The sequence below is a fragment of the Anopheles coluzzii genome, chromosome 2 (genome assembly GCF_943734685.1).
Source record: "Anopheles coluzzii chromosome 2, AcolN3, whole genome shotgun sequence".
Lineage (NCBI taxonomy): Eukaryota > Metazoa > Arthropoda > Insecta > Diptera > Culicidae > Anopheles > Anopheles coluzzii.
Window position 1 is genome coordinate 73,598,047 of NC_064670.1, and position 23,244 is coordinate 73,621,290.

General features: G+C 40.8%; 1 long non-coding RNA gene across 1 annotated transcript; it reads left to right on the forward strand.

The window, feature by feature from the left end:
* The first annotated feature begins 3,077 nt into the window (after positions 1–3,077).
* Positions 3,078–4,448, forward strand: LOC120958533 (uncharacterized). Its single transcript, XR_007451968.1, has 4 exons — positions 3,078–3,434; positions 3,531–3,791; positions 3,994–4,242; positions 4,334–4,448. It is a non-coding gene; the product is annotated as an uncharacterized LOC120958533 (long non-coding RNA).
* Positions 4,449–23,244: the final 18,796 nt, after the last annotated feature.

Consider the following 23,244-nt stretch of genomic DNA (forward strand, 5'->3'; position numbering starts at 1 on the left):
AGAGATTTGTGTAATAGAGAAATTAGTCTGAACTAGCCAAAAAGCATTTACATAGGAAGGGGTAGGGGAAACATCCATCACGCATCCGCTCTCGCGCATTGCCGACACGCTTGGCCAAATGCGTAGTCCCGGAAAAATCCGCTGCAGCATAATTTCGTCAATGCGAGGCCACATTCCGCCTTACATAAACGCAGCGCTGTATCACCATCGTCTGCTGCAACGTCATCACGGGTGCATTGGTGCATTCGCGAAGTCACGGCATCACCACCGCCCTCGCTGCGCCGGTATAATTGCCGCCCGGCAGGCAATTGACGTTTCATACTAGGGCGAGGGGTGTTGAAACGCATGGAAGAGCAGGAAGAAACACGGACGAGCGCTGATGAACTGCAACTGTGTGCGTGCAACAGCACCAAACGGCATGTGGCGACGTACAGTGTGTGGATGTGTGTGTGTTATTTTAGGCAGCGAAGATGGATCGAGGTTATGTTTACAAAGTGAAAGAGTTTGATGCAGAAGCGTCTTCGTGATAAACATGTATTTTAGTTGCATAATTTCAGTGTTAAAGTTTGTAATGTGAACTTAAAAGTAATGACCATAGGTGCTATTCACTTGTGTGCTGTTGGCGAATATTGAAGCGTTGAAATATTGAAGCTTCATATGTTTGTTTGTTGTGCTTAGTGTGAAGCAAAAATGTGTGCTAAAGTGTTATAAATTAGAAATATGTATACGTATCCGTCTAATGTTCGGTTGTACCTATCTAACTTTCCATATTTTTGGGTGTCCTTATCCTTTACCAGGAGAAAACTATAGATGGAGGTTAGATACTTGCAGCTATTTGCCTCCGCAGGAAGGTATGTTAATTAAAGTTGTTGTATTTGTAATTTTTCATTACGCTGCAATTAAATAACTTATCGGATAAAATTTGCCGTTTAACATTATGAACAATCGATGTTATCAGTGTTCTTCAGAAGTGTTCCAAGCTGTCCGAAGACACACAAATCCGCAATCCACAATCCAAGCACACAAATCCGATTCACCTCGTATGCACCCAGCGGATTTCATGCGAAGGATATTGGAAAGCCATCAAAGAAGTGGGCATGATGGTAAGGAAACTTTGATTCTTTTTACTTTTAGATTTCTTATCCTTATTTTTGTTTACAACAACCTGAGATCGTCGGTGCGGGCCTTATGGGAACTGCGCGGTCAGAGCAACAACCGGATGAGCATTTCGTTTCAGGTGGAAATTATATCAAGTTTGTGAATTGAAGAGAGTTACGGCACATTGTGCCACACTAAATAAATTTATTTTTATTTCTTCCTTCTATGGCAGCTTGTTTTAACATTTCCCTGTATGTTTACTCTTGCCGGTGCTTGTGTCAGTCATTCTTTATCATATTCTTTATCTATGTCTATTCCCACGTGGTTTGTGGCGATAGACTTAAATAAGCACTGTATTTGGCTAGTTACTAAAAGCTATTTTTTCCTGACGATCCTTCCCAGCTACACCGTGCAAGAAAAGTTCCATCAAACAACACGTCTAAAGCCTCATGCATCCTGTTGTTGGCATCCTGGCGGCTGATATCTGCATCTATTATTTAAGTATAACTGCAAAATGCAAAATCATCTCCAGCTATTTTTGTTTCAAATGCATCAAACTTTTGTTCATTTTCGATTTTTTCTATTGCTAAACTCTGCGCATTTCTTCTTATACCCTTCATAGGATTCAGTATTGTGGACTGCTAATTTAAAATAACCATAATCTGTGCGCTGCGTGCATCTATTTTCATTAACAGCATCCGACAACGAAGGCAGCAGCTTCCAGAATGCTCTGTAGAAGTAATTGAAAGGACTGCTTGATTTGCTCCTGCTGCAGCCTGGTGTTCATCGTCGGTGATCATCATTATTGGTGATGAAGGCAGCACAGGTTCGTACACCGGAAACGTAGCAGAACTCGTTGACGGTTTCTGATCATTTTTCCTGGTTATATATTTAGGCAAATTTATCACAACAGGACCAGTTGCTCGTTCAGTCGTTATGTACGATGTACCGGTGCTTGTCGATGGCACTTGGTTACCACCATCAACTATCTTGCCTGGCGGACGGATCTGGCTAGGAACACAGGTAAAAAATTGCTCAGATATAGCAGTACTCGTTGATGGTTTTTGAACATTAACGCTGATCATTTTGGCTGGTGTACGGCTCACAATACAAACAGATCCTCTAGCAGCCGCTATCACCGATGCAGAAGCACTGGTGGGTAATTGTTGTCTTACAACAGCGGACATCATACCACGCTGATTCTTCGGAGCATGAACTTCGACAAGCGATGCAATCGATGGTACTGCAGATCCCGCCAATGCCTGTTGTCTACCGATCTTCATGCCTGATTCCTGCGGTAGAGCATCAGCAACCGGTACCACTGATGGCGCAGCAGTACTAATTGACGGTTGCTGTCCATGTTGCTGGCCAAACGGACGGAATGGTACAGGAACACCAGGTAATGTTGACCGATGATGATTACCATCACCGGCATTCGAGACCAGCGCTGACACTTCATCCGTTACCTTCAGCTGTTCAACAACACGGACTGGCATTCTTTGTTGACTCGCGCTGAACGGCCACTGAAACCACCGAAGGCACTGCACTTGTTGTCGGAAGTTGTCCAACAACACGCACCGGCAATCCGGGAGGACGGATAGCACGAGGAATGGCAACCGGAACCACCGATGGCACTGCATTTGTCATCGGAAGTTGTCCAACAACACGGACTGGTACATCTGACTGACGAAGCTACTTATCACATACCCGCATTTTATGTCCCCATTCTTGGTGTTTCCGGGTTACTCGCCATCGCGCTGTAGTCGGATCATACTGCACCTGTCCTGCTTCGATTAATGTCTCCCCAAAGACAAAATTAGAGCACGCGTTCCTATTCCTCATCCTCCGGCACCGTCTGGAGAATGTGGGATTCACTGCTCTATAAAAACCACCGGACTACCACAAACTGGAAACAGCGGAAAACCCCGTGGGTCACTGGCCACCGTGCTAAATTGAAGCAAAGTTGAAGTAAGTCTGACAGTATCTAAAGTAATAGAAAGACAGTTTGATAAACTGGTTAACAATGTTTATTTTTCATTTCAGCTAATATGCCGTGCGAAAAAGCAAAATAAATATTTCATTTTAATGTTTATTAAGCTACACCGACATTATATTTTTCATCTAAAACGTTTTTGATGTGTTTTTTCTCATCGCGTTTAGGCGTCGTGTATCAGATCGCAACTGCTAATAATTTCGTCGTCTGAGACGGACTGTTATGGAGGTACAAAATCTTCAGTGATGTGTTCACGCATCTACGAGCCGGTAATTGGCGGTATCCAGATCATCGTCGTACTGTTAGCTTACCTAAGCTACCGAAATTAGCGACAGTGTAAAATGTAAGTGAAAGACAAATTGACGATATAATTAAAATTAATGGTTTACATGGATTGTGCTCCACTAACAATATTTTTCTGTTATATTGTCTATTTCAGCTGTGCTGTGAGACCTACAGTTGCCTCTCACAGCCGTCCAGAAGTCGCAGTGATTTGGTAACATCAAGTGCATCACCACCGCACGAAGCGCAGCATATTGACGCAAGCCCAAGCGGACAGCAACCACCTGCAGCAAACGTACGCCGAACGAATGGTCGTGGTAGACGCGTTAGGATTGCAAGGCGATACTTGCGCTCTGATACAGATGTTTGGGCCACAGAGGTGACGTTCCGAGATTGTAAAAACATGTCGGGCCCACAGGTACGCAACAACCGCGCCCAAATCTATGGCATAGTATTGGGTGTTAGCTCGTCCGCTAGCACCGGTTACACTGGTGCGGGTAGGAAGCGTGCAAATGAAAAAATCTGTAAAAATGTCCCCCTTATTCCTTTATACATACAAGAAACGATCACGAACGATCAGCATGAAATGCACTTGACTGATATTATTCTTCTTTCTTTAGTTTCAGATAAGCCGTTCTCATCAATGCCATACCATGTACGGTCGGCTAGTTACACTTCATCACGAAGGACAATCACATCTGGGTCACGGAATGCTGCCAAAACGATGAAGCTGGTTTAGTCCTCGATGACGACGCAACTCCTGCACGTTCGTCGTCATACTATCATTTCAACTGGAGGCATGTTTGTTTAGGCGGCTACAACAAATTGTTTGAACATGTTCAAAACAACATGGCTTCTCACAATTACTGGTAATGTATTGCATTCTCTACGCTTTATTTATATGAAACGCAAATAACTTTGTTTACTTATTCTATATTTTATTTTTTTATTTAATTACAGGTGAATGCTGGAAATCTCCGTGATAGCCATTTTCGTGCGCTGAATTAGGTTTGTATGAAAAATAGTGTATTTTTAGAATATTTAATTATCAATAAAATAACGGTCGATTTGAAAATTAGCTGTGTTGATATACAACCCGAATGAAAGAAATACACGGATAAACGAATGTAAACAATACACGAAAGAACGGGAGGTCCGTTTCATCCGTACCCCCCCACGCCCAATCATGTCTTCCGTTGGGCGCCTGAGCCATGCACGGTTGGGCGCCCGTTTCTCCTCCTCCGGCGCCATCAGTTTAGCTGTCAATTGCCTGCCGGGCGGGCATCTCAGGTGCTAGGGCGGGTAAACTAGCAATACTACTCAGGTGCACTAGCAATACTACGTGCTGCAAAATAAGCTCACATGGCAGCACGGCCGTCCTCTGTTTAGCCGCATAGTGACACCCCACGACAACAGCATCCGGAAGGACCATCTGAACAGCATCTTCGGCGTCCGGTGCTACAGTGTGCTACAGTGTTAGCATCCGTTCCTATGGCCAGTGGCGGATCTAATGGTAGGCGGACTAGGCGGTCGCCTGGGCCCCGCCGATTTAGGGGCTCCGTCGATTTAGGGACCCCGTAGATCGCTATTCTATAGAATGTCTTATGGACAGAGTACTAGCGACCAGGGGCCTCTCGTATGGACAGAGTACTAGCGACCAGGGGAAGGATGGACGTTGGGGTCCCGAGGCTGGTGAACCATTTGCACCCTCCCCCCACCCCCCTCCCCCCGTCCGTCTTACCGCCTAGGGCCCCCGATACCCTTAATCCGCCACTGCCTATGGCACAACTGTAATACTGCTTTCTCTTCGGTGCAGCGAAAAATTCATTGCAACGGAAAAGACGAGCGCGCATCGACTGGTTCTGTTTCAGCTCAACATTCATTAACACACACACACACACGCGCACAAGAAGGCACGCACGCACGCCTGCATGCACGTACGCATGCTCGCAAGCGCAAGTGCGCGCGGCCGCACGTACCCACATACATACACACACACGCGCAATGCGGTACGAGCCGTGTTCTTGCTACGCATATTTATTTGAATGAAAAGGGGAGGATTTGGATCACATAAAGAAGGGGGAGGGTGGAAAGGGGGGGGGGGGGGGGGAGAGGAGTGCCAGAATGGATGTGTGCACTGTGTCTCATTTTTTTCTTCATTTCCTCGGGAAGTAGTCTGACTAAATCATTTATATTGCGATCGTAACATGCGCGGCACGCAACACTCGATTGGCCAAACCGGAATCGTGAGGGGATAGCAATCACCAGGATGTAACCGTAAGTACGTTTCTTTCCTTAATATCGATACTAATAAAAAAATCTGTTACCAGCTGATCATCATTCAATACCAGGGTAGCATGCATGCAAAGAGGTTCGCCTCGACGGGAAGGATAGAGAGAGATATGAATACTGCAATGGGCGATAGCCAGACAGATAGATGAGGTTATACCTTTTGTCTTTTTTTCGTCCAATCATATGGCGCGATCATATGATGCCGCCATTTTATGCTGCGAGAGAGAGTAACTCACTACCAATACAACCGATCATAACGCGCCGCCACAAAATCAAAACAAGGCGCTCAAAAAAGTCGCACAGGCCTTCCATGCGACTACTTTGTCCCAAAGTGGGTATAGGGACTAGGTGGGCTTATAGGTTTGGCGGGAACGCCATATTGGAGAAAAATTTGACAGGAGGGGATTCGATTGCGATACGTATCTATTCACTCACACTACGAAACACAAATAGCAAGCTGTGAGTTTGTTTACTTTTGCAAATGAAACGATTGCAAATATTCCTGAGTTAAAAATATCAAAGAACTCCGTTGTGATCGGGTTAAGTATCGAATATTTCTTTTAAAAAGTGAAAAAGAACCAAAAGAGATAAGGGGCAACGCAATATTAAATTGTTTTCGTTTGTATTTCCCAAATTTCAGCATTGTTTGTCGAGTCCATACAGCGCTTTTTTACTGATCTGGACAATCTGGTACGGGTATGATTCATGTTGCAGTACAAACATTAAAAGATTATAAAGCTAATAAGCCTCCTCAGTGCGAACCATGTATCTAAAGGTGCTGGAAACGAAAAGTTATGCTCGTCAAGTAGCCATGCCACTCATAAATAAGTTTTGCAACTAATAGCATGATCGATATTTTTTTACCATGAAGGTATAAATTTTTATTCTTTACCAAATCATGACCGTAAGCATTACTCATTTGTGTGATAAAATAACCTAAGGGCAGATGTATTATAAACGTTTAACCTGGATCATTTGCAGTGCCATCTCAATAGAAGACATGTAAACAAGGAGAAGAAAAAGGACAAATATGAAGTCATTGTAATCGACGCAATGGAGGAAAACAAAGAAGTATACCATGGACCTAGGACACGGAAGTAATTTTTATCCATCTACTTAATCATCGGAATATCCTGAAGAGTAATAATCCGGAATAGGAAAGAGAGCGCTGTAAAGCCCCTATCGTTTAATTATAACGTACAACAAAACACACCGGCAAGAATATCTTTATATATGTGCAAAGGTCATTATGAACTGTACATACTAACATGATGAACAACATGAATAGTAAAACGTGGTTAATCGTACGAAATCCCCATAAATAACCCTATGTTGATCAAGCGTTACAGTAAGTGTTGGCAGGTGCCAATACCTTTAAGATTGTTGCAAACATACATGAACAACTGAAGTTAAAGTGTGAAAGTCATAAAGTCATAGCGTGCAGCTCACATTTGTTTAAATTGCCACCAACTGAAATCCAAATATGCTAGATGAACAGGCTCCACGAAGGTAGTAATCATCCGTCTGCTTTCAAAAACTTTTTATAGGACCGTGCGTGAATAGGTTCTTATTGTATGTATTTGTAATGCATTTTAATATTCATTTTAATCTTAACGATAGTATAGCCGTATTAATGCGCCAGATTTAAAAAATGTTTTTACAGTTTATGAGTGTTTCCCGTTTCAGAAATGTTATTCATGCAACTGCTGGTAATGTTTATCACTATTAGTAATTGTTTGTATACGTTTCGTATTGATATATGTAACATATTCGACTAGTACGGTATTGCAGCAATATAAAATAACAAACTACATATCACGCTAAGAGATTTAGAAAATTAGAGACGCAAAAATAGTTGTTTGTCTTGGAAGTCATGAATTACGTCAATTTTAGCTGAAACAATCTACTCAAACGTAACACGATTTTTTACGCACTAGACTATATCATATTTTCCTAGCACTAATTGAAAATTCGAACGATTATTTTTATGCTGAATGCAAATCGATGATGAAAATACACATAATATACAAATTATCTTATAAAGTCCTGATAAATCTATATACAAATTTTACAAACGAAACTATGCTACTTAAAACTATTTAACATAATTGTACAGTGTCCAAGTAATCCAATATGTGTAAATTCATAATCTCATAATCTCATCATCTAATAATCTCATAATCTCAAAAGATATATGAAATATGCCTACTGTCCATGGGTCCCATAATAAAGTTAGAACTAAGGTATTTTAATATAGTATTAGAGCGATTAATTTGTAATTTTTTCATTTTTTTAGCGGCCTTTGGGTTATCGGCTATTTTTCGTTTCTTTTTAATGTTCTTTTCGTTCATTATGAGCATATTTTTATAACGCATACGCACAATAACACGTTGTTTAACAAACTTTTTAATAATTTCCTCAGGCAATTCTGGAATCCGGCGTTTTATGGTTTTGGTCAGTCTTGTGACAATGCCTTTCTTTTTACAGATTGATCCTTCTCGGTTGAATTTTAAAAATATTTTTTCCATTTTGTTACCGTGCTTTAAGAATGATTCGGAAGGAGCAAACAACCCTCCTACCGATAGATGCTGTACGAATGAGGGGGGGTTGGAATAACTGTGGTCGGTTGTCATTTTAAATGTAAATTCACCTAGTTTCAATTCAGGAAATTTTTTATGATAGGTTTTTGCTATGTACCCCATGATATATTGTAGCCCATCGCCATCCTGTTCTGGTAACTTTAAATCACTACTACTTACGGTACTGAATGTATCGCTATTATCCTGGGTAGTGATACCATTTTCCTTTTGTACATCTTCTATATTGGGCAGGGTTGGTGTAATATCCGCTTGGGTCAGTATGCGGGACGAAATTATTGGTTCATTTTGATCCTGTATACAATTAGACTCGTGATCTGCTGGTTGGTTCTCTGATTGCGATGAAATATATTCATCCTGAGGCTTTGGATTGCTAGGGCCTACATCCGTTTGGTTGCGTAGAATAGTTGGTGATTTTCCTAAAATCATTAATCTGATGCGATATATGCAGCTTAACGGAGATGGGTGGTCATACACTCCCCCTTTTTGGCGTAGTTGTGAAAAAAAATTCTCCAAAACATCTTGGTTGAGCTGCAACAAAAAAAAGTACAAATTAGTTTAACCATTAGAAAATTTAAAAGCGGAAGTTTTACCTTGTGTGTGGAAATGAATTTTACTTTCTGTCCATACTTTGACTTCATTTCATCAAAAAGCATCTGTAGAGAATTTATCTGCATTAGAATGGACTTTTGAAACACTTGTATCTTGTTTTTGCCGCATGGAACCATGTTGGATGTAAACTCGAACATATCCATAAGTGCGTTTAGTTGATCATCGCTGCCTGTATATGACTTCTTATAGTCGAGTTTTGCTGTAGGAGTATAAGTGTTAGAGACACTAAACCAAAGATCTATCTTTTCTATGAGATCTGCTAAACGTCTTGCGTCTTCATTTTCAGGATAATATCTCCTTAAAGCCACTGATGTTGTGCGGGACAATAGCTCTGCCGCACTTCTCACATTTTGTCGTTGTTGAGGTGTCATTATCAAATGTGAATCAGCTAATTTAAACAACGGAGTCATTTCTGCTTCGTTTCTTTTGGAAAGCATTTCAAATAGTAAATCTACGTTAATCATTTTACCTTTGTAATTAAAACCATGATCAATGAGCCAATTTCTTATTAGTTTGAGCAAATGTGGGGCATCCGGACAGACAAATATTTTACCTTCATTTGTTGGATGTGTAAAATATGGCTGTTTGTGGTCATAGGCTCCTAATTCTTTCCAACAACCAATATTGGCTTGACAGTTATCGCTTACGATGGCTGTTACGTTAATGTTATGTTCTGCCAATTTTGCAATTATTGTCATGATGATATCTTTCGTTATTTTCTGGTCGAATCCTATGAACACCGGTTGTTTCCAGTTTTTAAACAGGCCACGAGCCATTACGACTTGTAAATAGTTGTAAGGACCTATCACTTCATCCGAAACAGGATCGTATTCTAATATCTTGCTGACCTTCATCTCATCAAAACTAAGTACGCATTCTCTATCCCTACGGGTGAACGTCTTCGTTATATTGCCAACTACTTTCAAAACGTCGTCCAGAATGCCTTCTTTAATATTCAGTCGCTTTGCATAGCGCTTTAGCGTCGCAATAGAAGGTAGAGGATATTTTAAATCTTTGGCTAAATAATTGTATGCCTTTTTGCTAAAATATCGTAGCGTCAATGCAGCGCTAAGTTCCTCGTCTGTCCATATCACTCGTTTCTTTTTTTGCAAAATTAAATCTATTTGATTGTCTGATAGTGTACCTTTCAAATAAAATTTCATTTGTGTAACTAATTCCTCAAAACCTAGATTGCTATCAATTTTGTTTTCCATTTCCGCTTTTAAAGCTGCGATTTCTGCCCTACATTGATTATTTTGGTTGTTCAGCTCGTTCAACTTATTTCTTAAATTACTATTTACATTTTTTAAATTTTCATTTTCGTTTCTTAGCCGTTCTAGTTCTAAATTCGATGCAAGCTGCTCGCCGGAAACATGCAGATCCGGTTCACATACTTCCTCCTGTAATAGTTCGCATGGTAGTACTTGTCCTTCGTACAATACTTCAGCCCTATGCGTAATGAAGTCTATTGTTTGATTTTGTTTTGCGGCAGTACTTAAAATGTTGCTGTTTTTTTCTATTGTTGGTATTGCTAAAAAAATTAAAAAAAAATTAGAATAATGTGCCAATGCATAGCATTATTGTTGTTACCTTTTGGATTAAGCTGCCGAAATGTACCGGAGTTGTTGGCTATTGGTGCATTTTGTAATTGAAAATCTTCATTTCTGAAGTGATCGGAGCACAAAGCACTGTAGTTTTTGGGTTCCCAGTTTTCTCCTCTTTGACAAAATCTCACCCATTCCTTCTGCACATCAGGGATACGTGGAAATTTATGAAACGTAACGTAAACTCCCCGTTTTTTTACATTAGCTCGATTATTTTTGCAAAATGCAGCTGAACATGATCGGCCAGTCATATTGGTTCCTAAAAAAAAATAGCGGTGGATTGATGATTGTTTGTTTTGCATTAGGGTAAACATATCAAATAGTGGTACTTAAACGTTAAAAATTATGAAAAAAAGATCACGGTGTTCTACCACTTCATTTAGTTATGGTTCAACTAAGTATTTTTGCGGCATTTACATATCGTCCTTTAAAAATAAATTGAAAGAAGAAGTTGCTATTCATTTCAAATTGCTGGTGCATAAGGCAGTAGAATAATTCTTCTTATTCTAATTGGCGTAGCGATCTAGCTGCCATGCCGGCTTCTACAGGCCTTCAAAAAAAAAGTCAGTACCACCCAGCTAGATAATTTGTCCTTGTTGCGGGGGGGGGGGGGGGGGGGGGCAGTTCATTTTAGACTTTGATCCACCACAGTTATGTTGTGAAGTCGCACGACTATGGATCGTCACATACAATAATTATACGATCAAATAAAATTGTTCACTTACCACACAAGAATATCGTAGATACTAAAAACACTCTTGTTGTCAACTTTGACTATATAGAAGCTCTTGTCTGTACAACAGGAAAGAAATAAATAATAAATAAAATCAATTACATTGAATACCCTTTCATGATTAGAAGAAAATTAAATTCATTTCTTTACTTACCACAAGCCTATTCAGAATATAACACCTTATTTTACCGTGCTATATGTAATATCGCGGCCAGTTGCCGAGTGCCGGTGCGCGTTAGCAATGAACACTTTTGTTGTGTCGATTCTGCCGAATAACACATAAATGATTCATATCCGATACATGAGAATCATAATATCACTACACTTACCACGAACAATCAATTTTTCTATCGTAAAACTGCTTTTTATTTAGAGTTTATCGTTGATTTAATTTTGAAGCCATTCCTGTTGTCAACAAAGCAGAAGTGATGCTCACACATACATTGACAAAGTGATCGAATCCCCTTCTGTCATTTTTTATTCATTTTTCTACAGCGCAGCTGTCAATTTGTTCGGGATAAGCCCACCTGTATATTACACCCACTTTGACTTTGTCCATACAACTCTCGCGTCGAGGGCTGCATGACAGATGACGTCGCAAAATGTAAACATTGCTCGTTGGGACCAAGGTGTTATAAATGACAAGGTGAAGTTGTTCAGAGCAAAATGACATTTCTCGACTTGACATTTCTCTTCCTTGTGCTCCAGTATAAAAATCGGGACGGGTGGTGCGGGGTAATGAAATTTGTATGCAGAGAGTGACAGATGTCCCCCACAATGTCGCCCAGCAAAAGCGATAAAAATCAACCTTCTAAATACATTATCCTTGGTTGGGACCAAGGATAATGTATTTAGAAGGTTGATTTTTATCGCTTTTGCTGGGCGACATTGTGGGGGACATCTGTCACTCTCTGCATACAAATTTCATTACCCCGCACCACCCCTCCCGATTTTTATACTGGAGCACAAGGAAGAGAAATGTCAAGTCGAGAAATGTCATTTTGCTCTGAACAACTTCACCTTGTCATTTATAACACCTTGGTTGGGACCAGCAGCAGCGCAACTGCTACGGCGAATCCAGGGCTCGGCACGTCTATCCACAACATGTACGTATTTTTTTCACTGGGTGGCAATGTCAAACGTCCATGTCAAAGATTGATGTATGTAAACAAACGAGTACATACTCACGCAAGAGCGATTGGATTGTAAACCAATTTTAAGCAAATATTTTGCTAATTGTCCCACGTTTTGTACATTCTGTGCATCTGTAACTTTGGTTCCCATTAGTGCGCATAACATTTCACAGGTAATTTCATCGAATCAATCAATGGTATGCGTAGGATTCGCTGATTAAATTCAGGCCTCACGCTGTTTCTACACACATACCATCGCATTTACATACTATCATCGTGCTTCTATTTTAGGTTACTGGTGCGTTTCGGTGATTCCAAACGGATTTGTAGACTAACAAATCTAGCTCAAATCAAAGGTGGTAAGCAACACTCATCGACGTGGAGGGACTAAACCCAAAAAGCTTAATAATGATCAGATTGCCGCATTGCAAGCTTGGATTGATGACGATTGCTCTATTTCGTTGAAAAAATTATCCGAAAAGTGTCTACGGGAGTTCGATATTCATGTAGCGCCATCCACACTCCACGCGTACATCAAAGAGTTCAACTATTCTCTAAAGCGAGTTCAAATCATACCCGAACGTCGTAATGCAGAGTCTAATTTAGAGGTGCGCCAGGAATATGCAAATAGATTTACAGAGTTGCAAATGGAGCTGGACCCAGATACTTTCATTTTTCTGGATGAAGTAGGCTTCAACGTGTCGTTGCGAGTGAATAGAAGCCGTTCAAAAATAGGTACCCCGGCAACCCAAACAGTGGCATCAATACGGTCACGCAACATTAGCATATGTTGTGCAATGTCGCGCAATGGCATTTTAGCACATTCTTCCCGAAATGGAGCTTTCAACACTGAAGCGTTTTTGCAATTTTTGGAAGAGCTTAAAATCAAAATAGACGAGAAGGAAATCGACAATACAATAATTTTTATGGACAATGTTGCATTTCATAAGTCCCGTCAAGTGCATGAGTTTGCTGAAGCTAACAACATTCAGATAAAATATATACCACCATATTCACCGTTCCTTAATCCCATCGAGAACATGTTCTCCAAATGGAAAAACACTGTCTGCAGAGCGCGTCCTACAAATGAAGATCAACTGATGGAGGCTATCAGAGAAGGCGCAACTCTTGTAACAATAGAGGATTGCAAAGGATATTATAAGAATATGTTAAAATATATTAGGAAGTGCAGCGCGGGGGAGGCAATTGTGGATTAGGGCATTTTGCAGGTGATGTTATTTTCATATGTGATAGATGATATTATGTAACGAATTGAAATGAATTATAATTTTGTTGAGCTATTTGTATGCAAGTGAATGTTGATTAAATGTTGAATTCTTGAACCATATATAGATTGATTTTCTTAATACTAGCATTCTGCAATGGATTTTTTGAGCATTAGATACAGTGTCGGCTAGACAGTGTGCTCTATGGGATGGTCTTGGATTGGATGAACGGTGCGTTTGAACATGGCGCAAGGATTGTGTGAACAACGAGCTTGAGTATGAAAAACGAGCTTACTGTACGGCGATCCGGGTTTCATGGTGTCTGTATGTATTGAGAATAGAGAACTCAGGGCTCATAAAGGAGGCACTTGTGTGCAAAATGTAGGTGAGTATTTGGCAAAAAGGTGTTCAACATTTTCGGTGGCTGCCTCAAAAGAATGTTGCATATCCTTTGCGCTGTCAAGGGGTTGAGGAGAGTATCATGAACCGAGTGACCTGTTGGACCAACGTACATCATCAGTGGTTCACTGTACAAGAAGCGTTAACTTTTTCGCAAACATTCGGCATTTTACTCGTTTTATTTTTTACTTTAAACACATTTTGAGGGGTTCACAACAACTGTACACATATTATATATGGTTAACACGTTAGCCCAGCCCGTAAAGTCTTTTTAGACCGTTCGCAAGGACAGAGGAGGCGTGGTAGGCCCAAATTGAGGTGGCTAGATGGCGTGGAGGCGTCCGCCATTAATGCCGGGATAACGGACTGGCAGACGAAGGCGCAAGATCGTTGGCGGTTTCGGACACTCCTGAGGAAGGCCAAGACCGCAAAGTCTACAAATCCGTTTGGAATCACCGAAACGCACCAGTAACCTAAAATAGAAATACGATGATAGTATGTAAATGCGATGGTATGTGTGTAGAAACAGCGTGAGGCCTGAATTTAATCAGCGAATCCTACGCATACCATTGATTGATTCGATGAAATTACCTGTGAATTGTTATGCGCACTAATGGGAACCAAAGTTACAGATGCACAGAATGTACAAAACGTGGGACAATTAGCAAAATATTTGCTTAAATTTGGTTTACAATCCAATCGCTCTTGCGTGAGTATGTACTCGTTTGTTTACATACATCAATCTTTGACATGGACGTTTGACATTGCCACCCAGTGAAAAAAATACGTAAATATAGACGGGCTTCGGTTCTTCATTCTACAACACATCCGAACAATTCTATAGCACTGTCAGAAAAGTCTATGACAATATCCGAACAATTCTATATCTCGCTGAAAGAGTCTATCATATGCCTGAACAAATCTACAACTCGCTGAACATGTCTATATAATCCTCGAAAACCCTGTATAGAACTGTTATTGCAACTAAAGGGGCATTTTCACACATAGCTTCACACAATCTTGCCACAAAACCACACACATTATTTATATAAAAAAAAGTATTCGTACTTCAAGCAGCCGCCTAACAGCGTGGATACCGTTGTTTATGTCTAACACTACCAAAAAAAAAACATTGAAACAAAGCAGTGCAAATGACACAATTAAATTCAATGATGAAAGATAAGCGCAGCTTCATTTCAATGTGCACAACACTTCAACACTTAGTGAAACTTCGATCTCCCGGGACACGCGCGCGGCCTTTCACGTTTAACGCTTGAGCTGAACTGACGATTTTGAGAGGTGGCAAGAAAGGGAGCGCAGAGAGGAACACTCGCTGCACTACTGCGAGCGAGACACCGATACCAGCATGCCGCTGCGAGAAAACCAAACTGAGCGCGAAGGCTGAAAGTGAACACACACATTCACACATGTGTAATTGTGTAAGTGCAAAAACAGTGTATAAACCAAAACACGCTCGCGCCTCTGCGTAATTCCGTATATTTCCAACCGTCCCCTGCTTCAACATGCCCCTTGCCTGAAAATTTCACACTTTTTTATTCTCTTTGCTAGTAGGAGATTTCATGTGGTACCAACTTTTCTTTTAAGGAACTTTCGTTGTAGCAGTGCATGCGAGACACCGATATCAGCACACCGCTGCGAGCAGATCAATCTGAGCGCGCTGGCAGAAAGTGAACGCATACGTTTACACATTTGTTACAGTTTTATTGTCAAAACTGTGTAGAAACCAAAACGCACATCCTCCTGTTATACACCGTTTCCCCTTGTCTCTACGCACCCTTCGCCTGTAAATCGCACTCTCTTTGTTAGTAGGGTAGTGCGTATCAGCTCACACAATACCTTAGTGCATATCATCCTAGGTACTTTATTCGCGTGCATGTGTAAGTGCGTATCAGCTTACACGATCCAACCTAAGAGCAGTGCAGTGTAAGCAAGGGTGATGCAGACAATTGGCGTGTGTGTAGAGTGCTTCGCATGTTACATTTATATCATTTACGTGCGTATCGGCCTAAGTGAATTTCTCCGTGTGCGTGTGTAAGTGCGCATCAGCTTACACGATCCCACGAAAATTAGTGAAGTTCAGTGCAAGTGTAGGTAGTTCGTGAGTGCAATTGCGTATCCGCTTTCACTAATTTGAAATTATTAACATTTGCGTTAGTCCAGAGAACGATTCTTTTCATAACCTCTATCGTGAATGTAAATTACCCCACAAAAAAAACGATTAATGAAAACTGCGCTCGAATGGGGTATGCAATACTACTCCGCGAGTGATCATTAACGTTAGCGTACAGGGTTTTACAATTGATTGTAGACTTCCTGCACATTGTTTTTAAATCGTCGCTATTGACTTTTTACCAGCAGCATTGTTGACAACGCGACAATTTAAATTTAATCAATCATTTTTAACGAACATTTTTTAAAAACATTTAACCACCAACGGCGATATTCAAACTCAAATTTAAATTATTTTCTTTAACGAGCATTTCTCGATGACATTTTCTGCTTATCTTTTACTTTAACGACACCCTTAACCGTAGAGTTGGCAACCAGATTTACATACGTAAATTGGCAACCGGCATACCCGGGTATTCCATACATTTTGACGTATAGAATTAACGGTTTTCGAAAATAAGCAATGCTTTCTATCTATCTATGTAATAAAAAATGCATTGTTTTACAATCTATCGTCTACATTTTCACTATACTCAGGATTAGGCATGTGTAAAATGAACGAGAATCGCACCGTTCGAACAGTTCGGTAAAGTGCACGAACGAACGAGGTTCTTAACAAAAAGAACGACCAGGACTTTTGGAAGAAACTGACTACACCGAACGCGTTCGAGCGTTCCGTTCAGTGTTCGACGGCACACATAAATGTGGTAATAAAACGTGCAAAATCATATTGCTTTCTCCCTCATTCTCGCACCGTGCGAACGGGTCGTCAGAGATCAAAATGTACCCTGTTGGTGTTGAAATCGTACCCATAAAACTCAATTCCTCGAACGCCGTCGAATTTGTCCAGCAGTGTTCGATACGTGTGCTGTTGGTGTGGAAATCGTATCTATACGACTGAATTCATCGAACGCGTTCGAACTGGTGTTCGATCTGTGTTCTGTTGGTGTATAAATCGTACCTACACAACTGAATTCATCGAACGCGTTCGAATTGGTGTTCGATCTGTGTTCTGTTGGTGTGTAAATCGTACCTACACAACTGAATTTATCGAACGCGTTCGAACTGGTGTTCGATCTTTGTTCTGTTGGTGTATAAATCGTACCTACACAACTGAATTCATCGAACGCGTTCGAACTGGTGTTCGATCTGTGTTCTGTTGGTGTGTAAATCGTACCTACACAACTGAATTCATCGAACGCGTTCGAACTGGTGTTCGATCTGTGTTCTGTTGGCATGGAAATTATACCTATACAATTCAAAAGATCGAGCCCGTTCAAACGGATTAGTCATTGTTCGCGAATGAACTGAACTGAATTGATTGCGCTCATCATGTTGATCCATATTTAAGTAGTTTTTTTAAATAGAATCCTTAAGTGTGTATAAGGCATGGGGTACAATATATGCAGGAGACATTTTTGCTCGTATTAGTTTTTTACATGCTAGTTTTTGGTCGATTTTGCGATGGATTGTGTTGACCAGACAGCCGAGTGTTTAATGTTTTTAAATGATTGGTTTTAACCGCAGAATGAGTACTTCTTTGGCTACAGTATGCGTCTATGGTGGGTAAATGAAAAAGATAACGAGCGTTCTTTGTGAATAAAAACCTCATGAAACAAAGAACGAAAGAATCGTCGTTCGCGTTCGGTTCTTTTTGGTGAGCGAACTAGTTCGTTCGCGTTCGGTGAAAAGAATCGTTTTGCCCATGCCTACTCAGGATGCTTATTATCTTTATATTTTTATATTAAATTATCACAAAATTTATATTGTATAATATTTCATTACATGCCTTTAGCTAGTTTTTCTTTTACTTGATGTATCAACCTATTTGGTAATACCGGCCAAACTTCGGCCAAATGTCGTGTGTGATAAACGGCGCCGATTAAAGGACCTCGTTAATGGTCAAAATTATTTATTTATTATTTAAATGATTTAATAAAATAACTTAATTTAATGCTTCATGAACGTATATACCCTGTAAACTATAAACAACGAATAAGTAATGAACAAAATGAGATCATTACTTGTGCTCGCTCGTGATTCTTTATCGAGACTGTGAGCTAAAATACTTCATTCGCCAATTTTGACTAACACACCATACCAAAAGTTCACTGTGATTCATCATTTTTTCACTGGTGCTTTCTCCCATGTGGTGGTTTATTCGTTCAGTGGGTTCTAAATTGAAAATCCTGGTTGCAAATATAGCGTCAACATCGAAATTTATTGCTTCCCAAATGTAAGTGTACACAGTAAGGGATGCTCCTGTGTATTTACCGAATACCTCGTTTGAAATGTGTATAAAATTGTTTTTACTTCAGTTTCATTCCCATATTCGATTGCACGAATATTGTGAACATTGTTTCCTGCTTATTCCACTGTACGTAATAGCAATAGCTTAAAAAACAAGTATGTTACACTATTTTCAAATTTACTTTGGTGTAGATAAAATGACATATTTCTTTCAATTTAGCAATGCATGAAACAACAGAATGGTTGTCTGCAACAGATTTCCTAAAACTAAGCCAGCAAGAGCAAGAGGAGTACTTACTTATCCGGCGCTACAACCACTTTGCGGTCTTGGCCTGCCTCAGGAGTGTCCGAAACCGCTCACGGTCTCGCGCCTTCGTCTGCCAGTCCGTTATACAAGAGGAGGCAAGAGGAGTACAGGAGTAGGTTTATATCAGACATGATAATTAGCGATAGTGGAGATGAGGATGAGAGCCAATTTACACCAAACGATGCAGATCAGGAATACGCAATTGAGTTTTTGGAAGATTCTGATGAAGAAGGATGATTTTTTCGAGCCCACTCAAGAATATGCGTATCACGCGAAAAATGATGTTGTTTGGCTGAGTCAACCACCAAACCATCGTAGAATGTTGGCTCATAACATTCAGCGATCGGAAAAAGCAGGACCAACGCAACAAACAAAGGGGCTTGATAGTTTGTCAACATTCAGTATGTTAATGTCTCGTGAAATATGTGACATCATAATTCACGAAATTAATGCAAAAGCTAAGATATGTTTCGAACGTGAACGTGCTGCTCATCCAGAAAAGCAACATCATGGAATCCTGTATCGTCCTCGGAATTCGATACATACTTAGGACAATTAATTCTGGCCGGTGTTACACGATCTAATCGAGTCAACATCACTGATCTTTGGAAAACAACATCGCTTCCAATGTTTCGAGCAGCAATGAGCTTTAAAAGATTCCGGTCGATATCCCGCTTTATAAGATTCGATGATGGAAACACTCGCGTCGAAAGAAAGAAGAGCGATAAAGCGGCAGCAGTATCGAAAATGTTTGATATATTAAATGCAAACCTGCAGGCCTGTTACGTTGCTGATACAAATGTTACTGTCGACGAACAAATTTTTCCTTTTCGTGGAGGTACTGGGTTTACCCAGTATATACCATCTAAACCAGCTAAATATGGTATTAAGGTTTGGTGGGCTTGCGACTCATGTACATCATACCCTATAAAGGGTCAAATTTACAAAGGGTTAGCACCATCTGGCGAAAGGGAGCGCAACCAAGGCGAACGAGTAGTAAAGGAGCTATGTAGTAGTTTTCGAGGAAGTGGTCGTAACATTGTTTGCAACAACTTTTTCACAAGCTACAATTTAGCCTTATCTTTGGCTATTGATTACAAGCTGTCCATGTTAGGTACGGCCAACAAAAAAAGAGTATTTGTTCCAGAGGCGTTTTCTAACTCCAAGGGTAGAGCTGCTGAATCCAGCATATTCGGATTTAGCAATAATGTTACCATGTGCTCATATCCCTACGGACAAAGATCGGGTATTTTGATCATGGTGTGCGTAAAAACCTAGAGTTAAGCCGATGGAAGATTTCCTAGGCTTAAAAAAGGGGGCGGGAACGGGTACCACGGTTCTCTCCCGCTCCCATACAAAATACACGGTGCGCTCTCTCAATGCTCGCGCCCATGCGCGAGCATCCTTTCGTGTGCTTGTGTTTGTTTCTTTCGTGTTGCGCTGTGTGCGTTTTTTTCTTTCAGCGATCGCTCACACTTGCTGCGTATTTTTTTGTTATCTAAAGCTAAATAAAAAAAAAACAAACACGCGTAGATATTTTTTTCATCACTTTATTGAAACATTTACATAACTTTACACGATTTCACACATTTACATACACAATATCAAACTAAAATAAAATTGATCGCTCCATCGATGCAAACGTTGCAGTGGCCGAATATCTGCGTAGATCTTTTTGTACACGTTGATTACTGTAAAAAAGGTAGGAAATGAAGCTGCGCGATGTACATAACATGCATTACATATCATTCGCGCAGCTTCATTTCAATTCGCACAACACTTGAACACTTGAACACTTTACAAAATCATAACATCAATCGTCCAGGACTTAAGCTGACACACGTGAGGCGGCTCGCTGCCGATCCTTGAGCTGTACTGACGATTTCGTGTGGTAGCAAGAACGAGAGCACACAGAACTTTCGGTACAGCAGTGCAAGCGAGACACCGACATCAGCACAGCGCTGCGAGCAGATCAAACTGAGCGAGCTGGCCGAAAATGAACGCACACATTTCCACATGTGTAACTGTGTTAGTGCCAAAACCCCAAACGTCCAAAACGCGATGAATGGGTAAAACTATGGACCTGAGATGGGGCCCTATCTCAGTACCCAAACTGGTACCCAAAGGCAGACAATTTTGGACTTATTTTTTGAGAGAGAGCGAAAAAGCTGACGCTTCTCCCTCATCTCACACTCCTCTCTAGAATTTCATTTGTATGAGTTCTAGGAGAAGGGGAAAGGGGAGGAGATGTAGCAAGTGAATTGTATTGATGAGAAGAGGGGAGACACATTCATTCACCACCAGTCACCGCCAATACCGAGAATTTGATATTGGCCGGTGGTGTTTGGGGTATCGGCGTTCCGTGTGGACCACGGATGCTAAATGGAATTGCTCTGTATATTTCCGTACACTATCTCATTGTGGCAGAACCTTACAAATGTTATTGCGCGGTCGAGTAAGAAATCGCGCATCGGATCGATGGAAGAAGGGAGTAAGAACGAGGGGGAGAAGAAGAAGCACAGAGAAAAACGCTGCACATTCACTCATACATTCTTACAGCAGCAGGCAATTCGCGAGAACATGAAATCGAGAGAGTATATTTGAACGCTCGCGAATGAGTGCAAGCAGGTGCGGTATAGAAGATAGGGCAAGACAGCACAGTTTTTGTTCAAGCTAGGTCCAAAATGTTTTCTTGGGACTGTGTCGAAACCAAAACGCGCTCTCGTCTCCGTGTATTTCACACCGATTCTCCGCTTAACTCTAGGTTTTTACACACACCATGATAAAAAATCCCAATCGTTGTTTGTAGGGATGTCCCAGAAAAAAACAAATCGGTTGTGTTACTATCTATGATGCATTATGATACGGAAACGCAAGGCCCAAAAAAATCCAACAATGATTGTAGATTACAATAAGTTTAAAGGAGGCGTTGATAATATGGATAAGTGCCTTGGTGAGTACACTACTAAACGTAAAACTAATCGGTGGCCTCTAGCCTTTTTTTTACAACATTATTGACTTATCTGCATTTGCGGCCTACCTAATTTATAAGGAGAATAATCTTGATAACCCAAAACTGTCGTCTGTTAGACGAATGTTTTTGCAACATTTGAGCGAACAGCTAATATCTCTATTATAAAATTCTAGTAAAGGCTGATCAGCGTTACTTTCCAGCGGTAGCTTGGATGTTTTTTGCTTACTTTACATCCATACAATGACAACCACTTTGGTTACGGAAAACGCGACGCCGACTTGGTTTAGAGTGTTTCGAGGAGTAAGGAAAGCACGATACTAAATACAGTCAGAATTTAATAGTTGAACGCTGTTCCGTGGTTTCCAAAAAAAAAAATACGTAACAAATTTTTTGCGAGCTTTTTTTTCCAAATATACGTTTTAGATGCAGAACAAAAGAAAGGGACAAACGTATTTGCTTTGAGTTTGTATTTTTACCCAGTGATCGAGTTTCACAACATAACGATCAAAGTAAGCCATACTTTTGCGTGAAACCGTGAACGGTTTGACAAGACAAAAGCTTCAGTGTCACCACCGTTGTCGCAGAATTTTTGTTTTTTTGTCGACTAGAAGCAGTATATCGGTAAAAAACTATTTGTGGCATAACGAAAAAATCCATTTTCTTTAAGCAGTTACTAATTCATTCCCATATAGGTGAGTAAAAGGTACAATTTTCCGAAAAAGTTTAACAACAATGACAATTATTACTTATGATTTTAGAATAATGAGCAGTTTTGAAGAACAACTAGATAATAATTTTCCTATGCATCTAGAAGTGGAGCCACTAACACCAGCATGGCTTGCTCGATATGCAACTCCGCCTAACGAGACCCTAGCAGATAAAAAGGCAAGATTAAACCGCAAACGTCAAGCTAAGTACAGACATCGCCATCGGTCCGCGAAAGTCCATACGATGCCGACTGAAACAATGGCGGTACATGCCACTCCTCCTGTTGGAACTTCTAACCGTTATCGAGATGCGCAACATGCTCATAATCTAACCAGCGGTATAAACGGTTCGGAACAACCTCAAACAAGACCAGTTAACATCGATACCACCGAAAATAATGTACCTGTAACGAATAAAGTCCATCGCACTCAAACAGGGATTGATTTAGAAGCGACCGCATCCACTGTTGAGATGTCATCTACAATTGAGTGGATGGCACGGTACGCCACCCCGGAAGAAGAAACTCCTGCAGAACGGACGACACGATTGAAACGCAAATATCAAGCCACCTACTATCGTCGTCGACGAGCTGCTAATTTATCGGTCCCAAATTCAGTGCCTTCCGTGCGACAGACTAATCGGTCCAGTAGGCCTGTTTCCATGGAAACCAGCATTATTGATATCCAGATTCCATTAAGACAACGGTGGGAAATACACCTGTTCCCATCTACGTTCGAATCTCGTGCCGTTTGCATCGAATCGCAAACCGCCTGCTTCGAATCGCATGCCACTACGATCGAATGCGTGCACCCATGGTTGAATCGCGTGCCAGTACGGTTGAATCGC